Below are 19,056 nucleotides of genomic sequence, written 5' to 3'. Positions count from 1 at the left end.
GGTGGGAAGGAGTGGGGAGGAAGGGGTTGAGGGGGGAAGGGGGACCTCCTCTTTCTTTTTTCGTAACACTTGCCCCGGTGGCCCACGAGCATAGGGGCCCCATGCTGATCTGTGTATGTTAAGTGACTTGCAATTAAAAACACAACTTTAAAAAACAACCATTTGCTTTTCGCAACAATGTAGCACAAGCATTGTGACGTCACAAGCTGAAGACCTTTGAAAAAAAAGGTTAAAAATTAAAAAATGTAAATTTGTAAAGAGCAGACACCCAATAGCAGCTGCTTGGCACAGGGGCATTGTGACATCACAATGAAGATTAATCCGCACCGCAGCGCCCCCCTTCTGTCAAAACTTCGATAAATCAGGGGGGGCAGCGCTTTAAAACCTCTGTAACTTAAAAAATATATGACCAAATTAAATGAAAATATCGCGGCCGGTCAGACGGGAGGTTGGTGATCAAGGCGGTGCAAAAACCGTGACGCGACGGTTTACAGTTTTGCCGCAATCAGTGATAAATACACAAACCCAGGATACAAACATATTTATAAACAAGAAGTGAGTTTTAATAGTATATAGACTAGACCAAGTGGGCCCGTTGGGCCCGTCCTCGTAGGGTTTCCATTGTAACCGGGAGGAGGGGAGGGAGGGAAGGGGAGGGAGGAGTGGAGGGAGGAGGGGAGGGGGAGGGGGAGGGGAGGGGGGGAGGGGAGGGGGAGAGAGGGCGACCTCCCCTTTTCCCAGTACCCCTCTTTCCCCGTTGGGCCCGTCCTCGTAGCGTTTCCATTGTAACCGGGAGGGGAGTGGGGGGGGGGAGGGAAGGGAGGAGGGAGGTGTGGAGGGGGAGGTAGGGGGAGGGAGGGGGGTGGGGGGAAGGGGGGGAAGGAGGGTGTAGGGGGAAGGGGGGAGGGAGGGGGACCACCCGTTTTCCCAGTACCCCTCTTTCCCCGTTGGGCCCGTCCTCGTAGGGTTTCCATTGTAACCGGGAGGCGGGGAGCGAGGGAGGAGGGAGGTGTGGAGGGAGGAGGGGAGGGAAGGGGGGAGGGGAGAAGGGGGAGGGGAGAAGGGGGAGGGGAGAAGGGGGGGAGGTGGTGGGAGGGGGGAGGGAAGGGGGGAGGGGGACCTCCCCTTTTCCCAGTACCCCTCTTTCCCCGTTGGGCCCGTCCTCGTAGGGTTTCTATTGTAACCGGGAGGGGAGTGGAGGGGAGGGAAGGGGGCGGGAAGGAGGTGTGGAGGGGGGAGGGGAGGGGTAGGGAGGAAGGGGGGTGACCTTCCCTTTTCCCAGTACCCCTCTTTCCCCGTTGGGCCCGTCCTTGTAGGGTTTCCATTGTAACCGGGAGGAGGGGAGGGAGGGAAGGGGGAGGGAGGGAGGAGGGAGGTGTGGAGGGAGGAGGGGAGGGGGAGGGGAGGGGTGGGGGAGTGGGGAAGGGGGGAGGGAGAGGGGATGGAGGGGGGTATGGGGGGGAGGGGGAGGGATGGGGGAGGGGAGGGGGAAGGGGGAGGGGAGGGGGAAGGGGGAGGGGAGGGGGAAGGGGGGAGGGAGGGGGACCTCCCCTTTTCCCAGTACCCCTCTTTCCCCGTTGGGCCCGTCCTCGTATGGTTTCCATTGTAACCGGGAGGCGGGGAGGGAGGGGGAGGGAGGGAGGAGGGGAGGGGAGGGGAGGGGGGAAGGGGTGGGAGGGGAGGGGGGAAGGGGGGAAGGGGGGGAGGTGGAGGGAGGGGAGAAGGAGGGAGGGGGACCTCCCCTTTTCCCAGTACCCCTCTTTCCCCGTTGGGCCCGTCCCCGAGGGGTGAGGGAGGTGGGGAGGGATGGTGAGGGAGTTTGGGAGGAGGGGGGGAGGGAGTGGGGATGGAGGTGGGAAGGAGTGGGGAGGAAGGGGTTGAGGGGGGAAGGGGGACCTCCCCTTTCTTTTTTCGAAACACTTGCCCCGGTGGCCCACGAGCATAGGGGCCCCATGCTGATCTGTGTATGTTAAGTGACTTGCAATAAAAAACACAACTTTAAAAAACAATCAGCTGCTTTTCGCAACAATGTTGAACCCATCTCACACAAGCATTGTGACGTCACAAGCTGAAGACCTTGAAAAAAAAGGTTAAAAATAAAAAGATGTAAATTTGTAAAGAGTAGACACCCAATAGCAGCTGCTTGTCCATTATGACATCACACGCTGAAGGGGGGGGGGGGAGGGGGGTCAGCTCGAGCTCATCTCACAGGGGCATTGTGACATCACAAGCTGAAGACCTTCAATAAATCCGCACCACAGCGCCCCCTATAAATTAGGGGGGGGGGGAGCGCTTTAAAACCTCTGTAACTTAAAAAACATGCGACCGAATTAAATAAAAAACAATTTTGCAGCAGATAACCGCGTGGTGATTAAGGTGGTGCAAAAATCGTGGCGCTACGGTTCACCGTTTTGACGAAATCAGAGAAACCGTTGTTACGCGCATACCAGGTCAAACCCCCAAAAAAAAATATACACAAGAAGTGAGTTTTAATAGTATATAGATAGACTAGCACAAGTGTGCCCGTTGGGCCCGTCCTCGTAGGGTTTCCATTGTAACCGGGAGGATGGGAGGGAGGGAAGGGGGAGGGAGGGGGGAGGGGAGGGTGGAGTGGAGGGGGGAGGGGAGGTGGAAGGGGGGGAGGGGGATGGGGAGGGAGAGGGGAGGGAGGGGGGTGGGGGGGAGGGTCTATTTTACTTTAAAATAAACAGCGTTCTTTGTTGAAAAGGAAATAAACTTATCTATAGAGCATCAGCTTTTTTAAAATAAATAAAATCAAACTTAATGAAAATCACATTCCTCATTTTAAATAAATGTCTTTGTTATAAATGAAATCAAACAGCGGGAGAGGCGACGGCGACTACACCTCCCGGCGGTCAGCGCTGCTGGGACGGGAGGGAGGGAGGGATGAGGGAGGGAGGAGAGTGGGGAGGGAGTGGGACCTCTCCTTTTCCCAGTACTCTTCTTTCCCAAACCACCAAGCCCCCTGTTGTCCCCCTCCCCAGTCCCCATTCTCAGACCCCCCCATTCTCTCTCCCCCAGATACACTCTTACTCCAGCCCCCCCCTTTCCCCAGCACACCCCTTTCCCCGTTGGGCCCGTCCTCGTAGGGTTTCCATTGTAACCGTGAGGCAGGGAGGGAGGGGGGAGGGAGGGAGGAGGGAGGTGTGGAGGGAGGAGGGAGGGGGGAGGGAGAGGGGGAGGGGTGGGGGGAAGGGGGGAGGGAGGGAGGGTGGAAGGGGGAGGGAGGGGAACTCCCCTTTTCCCAGTACCCCTCTTTCCCCGTTGGGCACGTCCTCGTAGGGTTTCCATTGTAACCGGGAGGGGAGGGAGGGAAGGGGGAGGGAGGGAGGAGGGAGGTGTGGAGGGAGGAGCGGAGGGGGAGGGAGGGAGGGGAGGGGGGAGGGGAGGGGGGAGGGGAGGGTGGGGAAGGGGGGGAGGGGGGGAGGGAGAGGGGGGGAGGGGGGGAGGGAGAGGGGGGGAGAGGGGGGGAGGGGGAGGCAGGGGGAGGGAGGGGGAGGGAGGGGGAGGGGAAGGGCGGAGGGAGGGGGACCTCCCCTTTTCTCAGTACCCCTCTTTCTGCGTTGGGCCCGTCCTCGTAGGGTTTACATTGTAACCGGGAGGAGGGGAGGGAGGGAAGGGGGAGGGAGGGAGGAGAGAGGTGTGGAGGGAGGAGGGGAGGGGGCGCGGAGGGGGGAGGGGGGAAGGGGGGAGGGAGAGGGGAGGGAGGGGTGTAGAGGGGGAGGGAGGGGGAGGGGAGGGGAGAAGGGGAGGGAGGGAAGTGGGAGGGAGGGAGGAGGGAGGTGTGGATGGAGGAGGGGAGGGGGAGGGAGGGGGGGAGGGGAGGGGGGAAGGGAGGGGAGGGGGAGGGAGAGGGGTAGGGGGGAGGGGGAGGGAGGGGGGAGGGGAGGGGGGAAGGAGGGAGGGGGACCTCCCCTTTTCCCAGTACCCCTCTTTCCCCGTTGGGCCCGTCCGCGTAGGGTTTCCATTGTAACCGGGAGGAGGGGAGGGAGGGAAGGGGGAGGGAGGTAGGAGGGAGGTGTGGAGGGAGGAGGGGAGGGGGAGGGGAGGGGTGGGGAAGGGGAGGGAGAGGGGAGGGAGGGGTTTAGGGGGGGAGGGGGAGGGAGGGGGAGGGGAGGGGAGTGGGGGAGGGGGGAAGGGGGGAGGGGGAGGGAGAGGGGTAGGGGAGGAGGGGGAGGGAGGGGATGGGGGAAGGGGGAGGGAGGGGGACCTCCACTTTTCCCAGTACCCCTCTTTCCCCGTTGGGCCCGTCCTCGTAAGGTTTCCATTGTAACCGGGAGGAGGGGAGGGAGGGAAGGGGGAGGGAGGGAGGAGGGAGGTGTGGAGGGAGGAGGGGAGGGGGAGGGGAAGGGGAGGGGGGAAGGGGGGAGGGAGAGGGGAGGGAGGGGGTAGGGGGAAGGAGGGGGGAGGGAGGGGGACCTCCCCTTTTCCCAGTACCCCTCTTTCCCCGTTGGGCCCGTCCCCGTAGGGTTTCCATTGTAACTGGGAGGCGGGGAGGGAGGGGGGAGGGAGGGAGGAGGGGAGGGGGATGGAGGGGGGGAGGGGAGGGGAGGGGGGAAGGGAAGGAGGGGAGGGGGGAAGGGAAGGAGGGGAGGGGGGAAGGGGGGAGTTGGAGAGAGGGGGGAGGGAGGGGGGAGGGAGGGGGGGAGGGGAGGGGGGAAGGGGGGAGGGAGGGGTTGAGGGGGGAAGGGGGACCTCCCCTTTCTTTTTTCGATACACTTGCCCCGGTGGCCCACGAGCATAGGGGCCCCATGCTGATCTGTGTATGTTAAATGACTTGCAATAAAAAACACAACTTTAAAAAACAATCAGCTGCCTTTCGCAACAATGTTGCAACCATCTCACACAAGCATTGTGACGTCACAAGCTGAAGACCTTGGAAAAAAAAGGTTAAAAATAAAAAGATGTAAATTTGTAAAGAGCAGACACCCAATAGCAGCTGCTTGTCCATTGTAACATCACACGCTGAAGAATAAATCCGCACCGCAGCGCCCTCTATAGAAACTTCAATATGGGGGGGGGGGGCAGCGCTTTAAAACCTCTGTAACTTTAAAAACATACGAACAAATTAAATGAAAATATCACGGCCGGTCAGCCGGGAGGTTGGTGATCAAGGCGGTGCAAAAACCGTGGGGCCACGGTTTACCGTTTTGCCGGAATCACTGATATATACACAAATCCTGATACAAACCTACAAGATCTGAGTTTTAATAGTATAATAGCACAAGTGTGCCCGTTGGGCCCGTCCTCGTAGGGATCCATTGTAACCGGGAGGGGAGTGGGGGGTAGGGAAGGGGGAGGGAGGGAGGAGGGGAGGGATGGGGGGGAGGGGAGGGGTGAAGGGGGAAGGGGGGGAGGGGAGGGGGGGAGGGGAGGGGGGAAGGGGGGAGGGAGGGGGGTGGGGGGAGGGAGGGGTAGGGGAGGGGAGGGGGGAGGGAGAGGGGAGGGGGGGAAGGGGGGAGGGGAGGGGGGAAGGGGGGAGGGGGAAGGGGGGAGGGGAGGGGGGAGGGAGGGGGACCTCCCCTTTTCCCAGTACCCCTCTTTCCCCGTTGGGCCCGTCCTCGTAGGGTTTCCATTGTAACCGGGAGGAGGGGAGGGGAGGGAGGGGAGGGGAGGGAGGGAAGGGGGAGGGAGGGAGGAGGGAAGGGGGAGGGAGGGAGGAGGGAGGTGTGGAGGGAGGAGGGGAGGGGGAGGGAGTGGGAGGGAGGGAGTGGGGTAGGGAGGGGGGAGGGGAGGGGGAAAGGGTGAGGGAGGGGGACCTCCCCTTTTCCCAGTACCCTCTTTCCCCGTTGGGACCGTCCTCGTAGGGTTTCCATTTTAACCGGGAGGAGGGGAGGGAGGGAAGGGGGAGGGAGGGAGGAGGGAGGTGTGGAGGGAGGAGGGGAGGGGGAGGGGGGGAGGGAGGGGGGAGGGGAGGGGGGAGTGAAGGGGGGGAGGGGGGAGGGGGGAGGGAGAGGGGAGGGAGGAGGGTATGGGGGGGGAGTGGGAGGGAGGGAGGGTGGAAGGGGGAGGGAGGAGGACCTCCCCTTTTCCCAGTACCCCTCTTTCCCCGTTGGGCCCGTCCCCGTAGGGTTTCCATTGTAACCGGGAGGGGGGAGGGAGGGTGGAAGGAGTGGGGAGGGGGAGGGGGAGAGGGATGGAAGGGTGGAGGGAGGGGGGAGGGATTGGGGGAGGGAGGGATGGAGGGAAGGAGGGAGGGGGGGAGGGAGGGTGGAAGGAGGGGGGAGGGGGAGAGGGATGGAAGTGTGGAGGGAGGGGGGAGGGATTGGGGGAGGGAGGGAGGAATGGAGGGAAGGAGGGAGGGGGGGAGTTAGGTGGGGAGTGTTGAGGGAGTTGGGGAGGGAGGGGGAGGAGGGGGGGAGGGAGTGGGGATGGAGGTGGGAAGGAGGGGGGAGGAAGGGGTTGAGGGGTGAAGGGGGACCTACCCTTTTCCCAGAACCCCTCTTTCCCCCACCACCAAGCCACCTCCGCAACGACCCCTGTTGTCCCCCTCCCCAGTCCCCATTCTCAGACCCCCCCCATTCTCTCTCTCCCCCAGACACACTCCAAGTGCTGTTTCGCAACACTTGCTCCGGTGGCCCACGAGCATAGAGGCCCCATGCTGATCTGGAGGGAGGAGGGGAGGGGGAGGGGGAGGGGAAGGGGGGGAGGGGGAGGGGAAGGGGGGGAGAGGGGAGGGAGCAGGGTAGGGGGGGAGGGAGGGGGAGGGGAAGGGGGAGGGGGGAAGGGGGAGGGAGGGGGACCTCCCCTTTTCCCTGTACCGCTCTTTCCCCGTTGGGCCCGTCCTCGTAGGGTTTCCATTGTAACCGGGAGGGGAGTGGGGGGGAGGGAAGGGAGGAGGGAGGTGTGGAGGTGTGGAGGGGGGAGGGGAGGGGAGGGGGAGAGAGGGGGAGGGGAGGGGGGAGGGGAGGGAGGGGGTATGGGGGAGGGAGGGGGAAGGGGGGAGGGGGGAGGGAGGGGGACCTCCCCTTTTCCCAATACCCCTCTTTCCCCGTTGGGCCCGTCCCCGAGGGGTGAGGGAGGTGGGGAGGGATGGGGAGTTAGTTGGGGAGGAGGGGGGGAGGGAGTGGGGATGGAGGTGGGAAGGAGTGGGGAGGAAGGGGTTGAGGGGGGAAGGGGGACCACCCCTTTCTTTTTTCGAAACACTTGCCCCGGTGGCCCACGAGCATAGGGGCCCCATGCTGATCTGTGTATGTTAAGTGACTTGCAATAAAAAACACAACTTTAAAAAACAATCAGCTGCTTCACACAAGCATTGTGACGTCACAAGCTGAAGACCTTGAAAAAAAAGGTTTAAAATAAAAAGATGTAAATTTGTAAAGAGCAGACACCCAATAGCAGCTGCTTGTCCATTGTGACATCACACGCTGAAGGGGGGGGGGACGGGGGTCAGCTCGAGCTTATCTCACAGGGGCATTGTGACATCACAAGCTGAAGACCTTCAATAAATCCGCACCACAGCGCCCCCTATAAATTAGGGGGGGGGGGAGCGCTTTAAAACCTCTGTAACTTAAAAAACATGCGACCGAATTAAATAAAAAATAATTTTCCAGCAGATAACCGCGTGGTGATTAAGGTGGTGCAAAAATCGTGGCGCTACGGTTCACCGTTTTGACGAAATCAGAGAAACCGTTGTTACGCGCATACCAGGTCAAACCCCCCAAAAAAATATACACAAGAAGTGAGTTTTAATAGTATACTAGACCGAGTGGGCCCGTTGGGCCCGTCCTCGTAGGGTTTCCATTGTAACCGGGAGGGGAGGAAAGGGGGAGGGTTGGGGGAGGGAAGGGGGAGGGAGGAGGGGAGGGAGGGGGGGAGGGGGGAGGGAGAGGGGAGGGAGGGGGTAGGGGGGAGGGAGGGGGGAGAGGGGGGGGATGGGAGTGGGGAGGGGAGGGGGGAAGGGAGGAGGGAAGGGGGAGGGAGAGGGGAGGGAGGTGGGTAGGGGGGAGGGAGGGAGGGGGACCTCCCCTTTTCCCAGTACCCCTCTTTCCCCGTTGGGCCCGTCCTCGTAGGGTTTCCATTGTAACCGGGAGGAGGGGAGGGCGGGAAGGGGGAGGGAGGGAGGAGGGAGGTGTGGAAGGGGGAGGGGAGGGGAGGGAGGGGGGTAGGGGGGAGGGGGAGGGAGAGGGGAGGGGAGGGGAGAGTGGAGCGAGGGGGGTAGGGGGGGAGGGAGGAGGACCTCCCCTTTTCCCAGTACCCCTCTTTCCCCGTTGGGCCCGTCCTCGTAGGGTTTCCATTGTAACCGGGAGGAGGGGAGGGAGGGAAGGGGAGGGAGGAGTGGAGGGAGGAGGGGAGGGGGAGGGGGAGGGGAGGGGGGGAGGGGAGGGGGAGAGAGGGGGACCTCCCCTTTTCCCAGTACCCCACTTTCCCCGTTGGGCCCGTCCTCGTAGCGTTTCCATTGTAACCGGGAGGGGAGTGGGGGGGGGGAGGGAAGGGAGGAGGGAGGTGTGGAGGGGGAGGTAGGGGGAGGGAGGGGGGAGGGGGAAGGGGGGGAAGGAGGGGGTAGGGGGAGGGGGAGGGAGGGGAAGGGGGAGGGAGGGGGACCACCCGTTTTCCCAGTACCCCTCTTTCCCCGTTGGGCCCGTCCTCATAGGGTTTCCATTGTAACCGGGAGGCGGGGAGGGAGGGAGGATGGAGGTGTGGAGGGAGGAGGGGAGGGAAGGGGGGGAGGGGAGAAGGGGGGAGGGGAGAAGGGGGGGAGGGGAGAAGGGGGGGAGGTGGTGGGAGGGGGAGGGAAGGGGGGAGGGGGACCTCCCCTTTTCCCAGTACCCCTCTTTCCCCGTTGGGCCCGTCCTCGTAGGGTTTCTATTGTAACCGGGAGGGGAGTGGGGGGGAGGGGAGGGGGAAGGGGGAGGGGAGGGGGAAGGGGGAGGGGAGGGGGAAGGGGGGAGGGAGGGGGACCTCCCCTTTTCCCAGTACCCCTCTTTCCCCGTTGGGCCCGTCCTCGTATGGTTTCCATTGTAACCGGGAGGCGGGGAGGGAGGGAGGAGGGGAGGGGAGGGGAGGGGGGAAGGGGTGGGAGGGGAGGGGGGAAGGGGGGAAGGGGGGGAGGTGGAGGGAGGGGGGAAGGAGGGGGGAAGGAGGGAGGGGGACCTCCCCTTTTCCCAGTACCCCTCTTTCCCCGTTGGGCCCGTCCCCGAGGGGTGAGGGAGGTGGGGAGGGATGGTGAGGGAGTTGGGGAGGAGGGGGGGGGGGAGTGGGGATGGAGGTGGGAAGGAGTGGGGAGGAAGGGGTTGAGGGGGGAAGGGGGACCTCCCCTTTCTTTTTTCGAAACACTTGCCCTGGTGGCCCACGAGCATAGGGGCCCCATGCTGATCTGTGTATGTTAAGTGACTTGCAATAAAAAACACAACTTTAAAAAACAATCAGCTGCTTTTCGCAACAATGTTGAACCCATCTCACACAAGCATTGTGACGTCACAAGCTGAAGACCTTGAAAAAAAAGGTTAAAAATAAAAAGATGTAAATTTGTAAAGAGTAGACACCCAATAGCAGCTGCTTGTCCATTATGACATCACACGCTGAAGGGGGGGGGGGAGGGGGGTCAACTCGAGCTCATCTCACAGGGGCATTGTGACATCACAAGCTGAAGACCTTCAATAAATCCGCACCACAGCGCCCCCTATAAATGAGGGGGGGGGGGGGGGAGCGCTTTAAAACCTCTGTAACTTAAAAAACATGCGACCGAATTAAATAAAAAACAATTTTGCAGCAGATAACCGCGTGCTGATTAAGGTGGTGCAAAAATCGTGGCGCTACGGTTCACCGTTTTGACGAAATCAGAGAAACCGTTGTTACGCGCATACCAGGTCAAACCCCAAAAAAATATATACACAAGAAGTGAGTTTTAATAGTAGACTAGAAGAAGTGTGCCCGTTGGGCCCGTCCTCGTAGGGTTTCCATTGTAACCGGGAGGGGAGTGGGGGTAGGGAAGGGGGAGGGAGGGAGTAGGGAGGTGTGGAGGGGGGAGGGGAGGGGGAGGGAGGGGGGGAGGGGAGGGAGGAAGGGAGGGAGGGAGAGGTGAGGGAAGGGGGTAGGGGGGAGGGGGAGGGGGGAAGGGGAGGGAGGGGGGAAGGGGAGGGGGAGGGAGGGGGGAGGGAGAAGGGAGTGAGGGGGGAGGGAGGGGGACCTCCCCTTTTCCCAGTACCCCTCTTTCCCCATTGGGCCCGTGCTCGTAGGGTTTCCATTGTAACCGGGAGGAGGGAGGGAGGGGAGGGGGAGGGAGGGAGGAGGGAGGTGTGGAGGGAGGAGGGGAGGGGAGGGGGAGGGGAGGGGGGGAGGGGGGAAGGGGGAGGAGGGAGGGAGAGGGGAGGGAGGGGGGTAGGGGGGAGGTAAGGGGGAGTGAGGGGGGAGGGAGGGAGGGGGATCTCCCCTTTTCCCAGTACCCCTCTTTCCCCGTTGGGCCCGTCCCTGTAGGGTTTCCATTGTAACCGGGAGGGGTGGAGGGATGGTGGAAGGAGGGGGGAGGGGGAGAGGAATGGAATGGTGGAGGGAGGGGGGAGGGAGTGGGGGAGGGTGGGATGGAGGGAAGGAGGGAGGGGGGGAGTTAGGGGCTGAGTGGTGATGGAGGTTGGGATTGAGGGGGGAGGGAGGGGGGGAGGGAGTGGGGATGGAGGTGGGAAGGAGGGGGGAGGAAGGGGTTGATGGGGGAAGTGGGACCTCCCCTTTTCCCAGTACCCCTCTTTCCCCCACCACCAAGCCCCCTCCGCAACGACCCCTGTTGTCCCCAGTCCCCATTCACAGACCCCCCCCCCATTCTCTCTCTCCCCATACACACTCTCAGTGCTTTTTTCGAAACACTTGCCCCGGTGGCCCACGAGCATATGGGCCCAATGCTGATCTGTGTATGTTAAGTGACTTGCAATAAAAAAATATACTTTAAAAAGAGATAAGTGCTTTTTAAGTGCTTGTTTTGAAACATTCGCGGTCACATAGTGCTTCTCACTGTAGCACCCATCTCAAGTGTGCCCGTTGGGCCCGTCCTCGTAGGGTTTCCATTGTAACCGGGAGGAGGGGAGGGAGGGAAGTGGGAGGGAGAGAGGTGTGGAGGGAGGAGGGGAGGGGGAGGGAGGGGGTAGGGGAGGGGAGGGGGGGAAGGGGAGGGGGGGAAGGGGGGAGGGAGAGAGGGGGAGGGGGAGGGAGAGAGGGGGAGGGGGAGGGAGGGGGAGGGGAAGGGCGGAGGGAGGGGGACCTCCCCTTTTCCCAGTACCCCTCTTTCCCCATTGTGCCCGTCCTCGTAGGGTTTACATTGTAACCGGGAGAAGGGGAGGGAGGGAAGGGGGAGGGGGGGAGGAGGGAGGTGTGGAGGGAGGAGGGGAGGGGGAAGGGGGAAGGGGAGTGGGGGGAGGGAAGGGGGAGGGGAGGGGAGGGTGGAAGGGGAGGGCGGAAAGGGGGGGAGGGGGGAAAGGGGGGAGGGGGGAGGGGGGAGGGAGAGAGGGGGAGGGTGGAAAGAGCATTCCTCTCCCCATCAGAACTGCCCCCTCCATCGACTCCTTTAAGTCCATGCTCAAAACCTATTTCTACTCCCTAGCGTTTGAGGCTCATTGAGGAGGCGCTAATCAGATGTACAGCACTTTGGTCAACGTGGGTTGTTTTTAAATGTGCTGTACAAATAAAATGGACTTGACTTGACAGCTCTTCGCAACAATGTAGCACAGGGGCATTGTGACGTCACACGCTGAATACCGCTGGGGGGGGGGAAGGGGGGTCAGCTCGAGTCCATCTCACAGGGGCATTGTGACATCACAATCCGCACCGCAGCGCCCCCCTTCTGTCAAAACTTCGATAAATCAGGGGGGGCAGCACTTTTAAACCTCTGTAACTTAAAAAATATGCGTCCGAATTAAATAAAAATATAATTTTCCAGCAGCGAACCGCATGCTGATTAAGGCGGTACAAAAATCGTGGCGCTACGGTTCACCGTTTTGCCGGAATTGCCGTCTTCAGCCGACATCAGTGGGATATATATATATAGATACAAGATCTGAGTTTTAATAGTAGATAGATAGATAGATAGATAGATAGATAGATAGATAGATAGATAGATAGATAGATAGATAGATAGATAGATAGATAGATAGATAGATAGATAGATAGATAGATAGATAGATAGAAAGATAGATAGATAGATAGATAGATAGATAGATAGATAGATAGATAGATAGATAGATAGATAGATAGATAGATAGATAGATAGATAGATAGATAGATAGATAGATAGATAGATAGATAGATAGATAGATAGATAGATAGATAGATAGATAGATAGATAGATAGATAGATAGATAGATAGATAGATAGATAGATAGATAGATAGATAGATAGATAGATAGATAGATAGATAGATAGATAGATAGATAGATAGATAGATAGATAGATAGATAGATAGATAGATAGATAGATAGATAGATAGATAGATAGATAGATAGATAGATAGATAGATAGATAGATAGATAGATAGATAGATAGATAGATAGATAGATAGATAGATAGATAGATAGATAGATAGATAGATAGATAGATAGATAGATAGATAGATAGATAGATAGATAGATAGATAGATAGATAGATAGATAGATAGATAGATAGATAGATAGATAGATAGATAGATAGATAGATAGATAGATAGATAGATAGATAGATAGATAGATAGATAGATAGATAGATAGATAGATAGATAGATAGATAGATAGATAGATAGATAGATAGATAGATAGATAGATAGATAGATAGATAGATAGATAGATAGATAGATAGATAGATAGATAGATAGATAGATAGATAGATAGATAGATAGATAGATAGATAGATAGATAGATAGATAGATAGATAGATAGATAGATAGATAGATAGATAGATAGATAGATAGATAGATAGATAGATAGATAGATAGATAGATAGATAGATAGATAGATAGATAGATAGATAGATAGATAGATAGATAGATAGATAGATAGATAGATAGATAGATAGATAGATAGATAGATAGATAGATAGATAGATAGATAGATAGATAGATAGATAGATAGATAGATAGATAGATAGATAGATAGATAGATAGATAGATAGATAGATAGATAGATAGATAGATAGATAGATAGATAGATAGATAGATAGATAGATAGATAGATAGATAGATAGATAGATAGATAGATAGATAGATAGATAGATAGATAGATAGATAGATAGATAGATAGATAGATAGATAGATAGATAGATAGATAGATAGATAGATAGATAGATAGATAGATAGATAGATAGATAGATAGATAGATAGATAGATAGATAGATAGATAGATAGATAGATAGATAGATAGATAGATAGATAGATAGATAGATAGATAGATAGATAGATAGATAGATAGATAGATAGATAGATAGATAGATAGATAGATAGATAGATAGATAGATAGATAGATAGATAGATAGATAGATAGATAGATAGATAGATAGATAGATAGATAGATAGATAGATAGATAGATAGATAGATAGATAGATAGATAGATAGATAGATAGATAGATAGATAGATAGATAGATAGATAGATAGATAGATAGATAGATAGATAGATAGATAGATAGATAGATAGATAGATAGATAGATAGATAGATAGATAGATAGATAGATAGATAGATAGATAGATAGATAGATAGATAGATAGATAGATAGATAGATAGATAGATAGATAGATAGATAGATAGATAGATAGATAGATAGATAGATAGATAGATAGATAGATAGATAGATAGATAGATAGATAGATAGATAGATAGATAGATAGATAGATAGATAGATAGATAGATAGATAGATAGATAGATAGATAGATAGATAGATAGATAGATAGATAGATAGATAGATAGATAGATAGATAGATAGATAGATAGATAGATAGATAGATAGATAGATAGATAGATAGATAGATAGATAGATAGATAGATAGATAGATAGATAGATAGATAGATAGATAGATAGATAGATAGATAGATAGATAGATAGATAGATAGATAGATAGATAGATAGATAGATAGATAGATAGATAGATAGATAGATAGATAGATAGATAGATAGATAGATAGATAGATAGATAGATAGATAGATAGATAGATAGATAGATAGATAGATAGATAGATAGATAGATAGATAGATAGATAGATAGATAGATAGATAGATAGATAGATAGATAGATAGATAGATAGATAGATAGATAGATAGATAGATAGATAGATAGATAGATAGATAGATAGATAGATAGATAGATAGATAGATAGATAGATAGATAGATAGATAGATAGATAGATAGATAGATAGATAGATAGATAGATAGATAGATAGATAGATAGATAGATAGATAGATAGATAGATAGATAGATAGATAGATAGATAGATAGATAGATAGATAGATAGATAGATAGATAGATAGATAGATAGATAGATAGATAGATAGATAGATAGATAGATAGATAGATAGATAGATAGATAGATAGATAGATAGATAGATAGATAGATAGATAGATAGATAGATAGATAGATAGATAGATAGATAGATAGATAGATAGATAGATAGATAGATAGATAGATAGATAGATAGATAGATAGATAGATAGATAGATAGATAGATAGATAGATAGATAGATAGATAGATAGATAGATAGATAGATAGATAGATAGATAGATAGATAGATAGATAGATAGATAGATAGATAGATAGATAGATAGATAGATAGATAGATAGATAGATAGATAGATAGATAGATAGATAGATAGATAGATAGATAGATAGATAGATAGATAGATAGATAGATAGATAGATAGATAGATAGATAGATAGATAGATAGATAGATAGATAGATAGATAGATAGATAGATAGATAGATAGATAGATAGATAGATAGATAGATAGATAGATAGATAGATAGATAGATAGATAGATAGATAGATAGATAGATAGATAGATAGATAGATAGATAGATAGATAGATAGATAGATAGATAGATAGATAGATAGATAGATAGATAGATAGATAGATAGATAGATAGATAGATAGATAGATAGATAGATAGATAGATAGATAGATAGATAGATAGATAGATAGATAGATAGATAGATAGATAGATAGATAGATAGATAGATAGATAGATAGATAGATAGATAGATAGATAGATAGATAGATAGATAGATAGATAGATAGATAGATAGATAGATAGATAGATAGATAGATAGATAGATAGATAGATAGATAGATAGACAGACAGACTGACTAGGCCAAGTGGGCCCGTTGGGCCCATCCTCATAGGGTTTCCATTGCGACCTGGGGAAATTGCTTTTTTCTTTAAAATAAATCGTCTGTTAAAAAAAATAAAAATCAATCTCAGTGGGGGGAGGTGGGGGAGAGGAGGAGGGGGGGGCGGAGAGGAAGGGGGGGCTCACCCCCTCCACTCGCCCCACCCCCATTCTCACTGTCCCCCTCCCCTCCCACCCCCACTCTCCCCTCTTCCCCACCCCCACTGTCACCCTTCCCCCCACCACCACCCCCCTTGCCCCACACCCCTCTCTCCTCCCCCTTTCACTCACTGTCCCCTCCTCCCCACTCTTCCCAGACCCACACTGCCCCCTCCCCCCACCCGCACTCTCTTCCGCCCACCACCACCCCCCTTCTCCGCCAATCTCACCCCACTCCCACCCCCACCCTTCCCTCCACCCACTCGCCCCCACGTCCACTCCCTTCCCTGGAGACGTTGGCGGCTAATTGCACTTACCGAGCGTGCAGAGAGGAGGAGGGAGCTCCGGACTGCTCGAGTCGGGCAGCGGAGGTCGGACTACTCGAGGCGTGCGGCGGAGGTGGGAGGGGTGTGAGGGAGGGGGGAGGGAGCTGGAGGAGGAAAGGGGGGAAGGAAGGGGGGGTGAGGGAGGGGGGGTGAGGGAGGGGGGTGAGGGAGGGAGGGGGTGGGGTGAGGGAGGGGGGGAGGGGAGGGGAGGCAGCAGTAGAGCCCTCGTCACCCCGCATTGACAGGCAATGTCGTCAGTCGGGCGGGTGCCGCATCCCCCCCCCCCCCGCGAGCGGGAGAGGCGACGGCGACTACATCTCCCGGCGGTCAGCTCTGCCCGACCTGAGTAATGTCAGATGCGGGGACGGGCGGCGGTGCACGGGGGGAGCGCATTAAAGTAAAGGTCCGGGGGGGGCATTAGTTAATGTTCCGCGCGGGGGGGTGGGGCATTAGTTAATGTTCCACGCGGGGGGGTGGGGAAGCTGCCCGCTGCGCTGCGTCCTGTGTGCGGTAACGGTGCTGTTCCCGTGCGGGAGGGGGGACGCGACGGATAGTGCGGCAGCGCGATGGGTCCGGGCGATAGCGGGGAGAGGGTCTCCAGGGTATGGGAGAGAGGAGAGAAGCAAGGGGAGAGAGGAGAGGTGAGCCGGTGATTGCTGGCGGGCGGCTCCGCTAACGGCGTCCATGTCGTTGGTGCGAGTGAGGAGAGGCCGCGCGTGCGCACAGATGCACAGCAGCGCCACGCTGAAAACCTTCAGTAAATCAGTTGGAGGGGGGGGCAGCGCGAGCTCATCTCACAGGGGCATTGTGACGTCACAAGCTGAAGGCCTTCAATAAAAGGCTTTTTAAAAAAAAAATTAACTTTAAAACCTCTGTAATTTAAAAAATATACATTCATATTCATAAGATCTGAGTTTTAGTAGTATACTAGGCCAAGTGGGCCCGTTGGGCCCGTCCTCGTAGGGTTTCCATTGTGACCGGGAGGGGGGAGGGAGGGTGGAAGGAGGGGGGGAGGCCATGGAAAAAACGGCTGGATTTTGTTTTCTTTACTAAAACCTCTGTAACTTTAAAAATATAGGACCGAATCAAATAAAAACATCATTTTCCACCAGCGTTCAGCGTCGTGATTAAGGCGGTGCAAAAATCGTGGCGCTACGGTTCACCGTTTTTGCCGAAAATCAGCCGGAAAATGAGAGATTTTTAAAAAACTTTTAAACCTCTGTAACTTAAAAACTATACGACCGAATTAAATAAAAATATCATTTTCGGCAAGCGTCCAGCGGTGTGATTGTGGCGCTACGCCTCACCGTTTTGCAGAAATCAGCCGAAATCACTGTTACAAATATACATACAAGTCAGAGTTTTAGTAAGATTAGACTAGATTAGATAGATAGATAGATATACACAAGATCTGACTTTTAATAAGATAGAAGGTATAATAGATACTAGGCCAAGTGTGCCCGTTGGGCCCATCCTCGTAGGGTTTCCATTGTAACCGGGAGGAGGGGAGGGAGCGAAGGGGGAGGGAGGGAGGAGGGAGGTGTGGAGGGAGGAGGGGAGGGGGAGGGAGGGGAGCGGGGAATTGGGGGTGGAAGAGGGGAGGGAGGGGGGTAGGGGGGGAGGGGGAGGGAGGGGGAGACCTCCCCTTTTCCCAGTACCCCTCTTTCCCCGTTGGGCCCATCCTCGTAGGGTTTCCATTGTAACCGGGAGGGGGGAGGGAGGGTGGAAGGAGGGGGGAGGGGGAGAGGGATGTAAGGGTGGAGGGAGGGAGGGGGGAGGGAGGGATGGAGGGAAGGAGGGAGGGGGGGAGTTAGGGGGGGAGGGGTGAGGGAGGGAGGAGGAAGGTGGGGAGGAAGGGGGGAGGGAGTTGGGGAGGGAGGGGGGGGAGGGAGTGGGGATGGAGGTGGGAAGGAGGGGGGAGGAAGGGGTTGAAGGGGGAAAGGGGGACCTCCCCTTTTCCCAGTACCCTTCTTTCCCCCACCACCAAGCCCCCTCTGCAACGACCCCTGTTGTCCCCCTCCCCTGTCCCCATTCTCAGACCCCCCCATTCTCTCTCCCCCAGACACACTCTAAGTGCTTTTTTCGCAACACTTGCCCCGGTGGCCCACGAGCATAGGGGCCCCATGCTGATCTGTGTATGTTAAGTGACTTGCAATAAAAAACACTACTTTAAAACAATAAGTTCTTTTTTCGAAACATTCGCGGTTACTAAGTGCTTCCCACGGCGATCTGTGTGCTTTTCGCAACAATGTAGCACCAACTCACATAAGCATTGTGACGTCACACGCTGAAGACCTTGAAAAAAAAGTTAGAAATAAATTTAATTTTTTTTAAACCTCTGTAAAGAGTAGACACCCAATAGCAGCTGCTTGTCTATTGTGACGTCACACGCTGAATACCGCGGGGGGGGGAAGGGGGGTCAGCTCGAGCTCATCTCACAGGGGCATTGTGACGTCACAGCGCCCCCCTGAAAACCTTCAATAAATAAGGGGGGGGCAGCGCTTTAAAACCTCTGTAACTTAAAAAATATGCGACCAAATTAAATGAAAATATCACGGCCGACCGAGCGCGAGATTGGCGATTAAGGCGGTGCGAAAACCGTCGCGCTACGACCTTTAATCCATTTAATTTACCTAACACCACTTCCCGACTAACTTGGATTTCAATCAGTTCCTCCATCTCATTTGACAGCCGGTCCCCTGCTATTTCCGGCAGATTATTTATGTCTTCCTTAGTGAGGACAGAACCAAAGTAGTTATTCAATTGGTCTGCCATGTCTTTGTTCCCCATGATCAATTCATCTGTTTCTGACTGCAAGGGACCTACATTTGTTTTAACTAATCTTTTTCTCTTCGCATATCTATAAAAGCTTTTGCAGTCAGTTTTTATGTTCCCTGCCAGTTTTCTTTCATAATCTATTTTCCCTTTCCTAATTAAGCCCTTTGTCCTCCTCTGCTGGACTCTGAATTTCCAGTCCTCTGGTGGGCTGCTTTTTCTTGCTAATTTGTACGCTCCATCTTTTGTTTTAATACTATCCTTGATTTCCCTTGTTAGCCACGGATGCACTACCTTTCCTGGTTTGTTCTTTTGCCAAACTGGGATGAACAATTGTTGTAGTTCATCCATGCGGTCTTTAAATGCCTTCCATTGCATATCCACCGTCAACCCTTTCAGAATCATTTGACAGTCGATCTTGGCCAATTCACGTCTCATACCCTCAAAGTTACCTTTCTTTAAGTTCAGAACCGTTGTTTCTGAATTAACTATGTC

The 19,056-nt window shown here is 53.8% G+C and overlaps 1 protein-coding gene across 3 annotated transcripts in view; it reads left to right on the top strand.

Moving 5' to 3' along the window:
- LOC144598009 (di-N-acetylchitobiase-like) overlaps nt 1-19,056 on the top strand; it is a 153,297-nt gene that overhangs the window by 123,902 nt on the left and 10,339 nt on the right. The gene's annotated exons all lie outside the window — the stretch shown is intronic.

Source organism: Rhinoraja longicauda, chromosome 11 (genome assembly GCF_053455715.1).
Source record: "Rhinoraja longicauda isolate Sanriku21f chromosome 11, sRhiLon1.1, whole genome shotgun sequence".
Lineage (NCBI taxonomy): Eukaryota > Metazoa > Chordata > Chondrichthyes > Rajiformes > Arhynchobatidae > Rhinoraja > Rhinoraja longicauda.
Note: the sequence above shows the minus strand (reverse complement) of the source record. Positions and strands in the feature narration are given on the sequence as shown.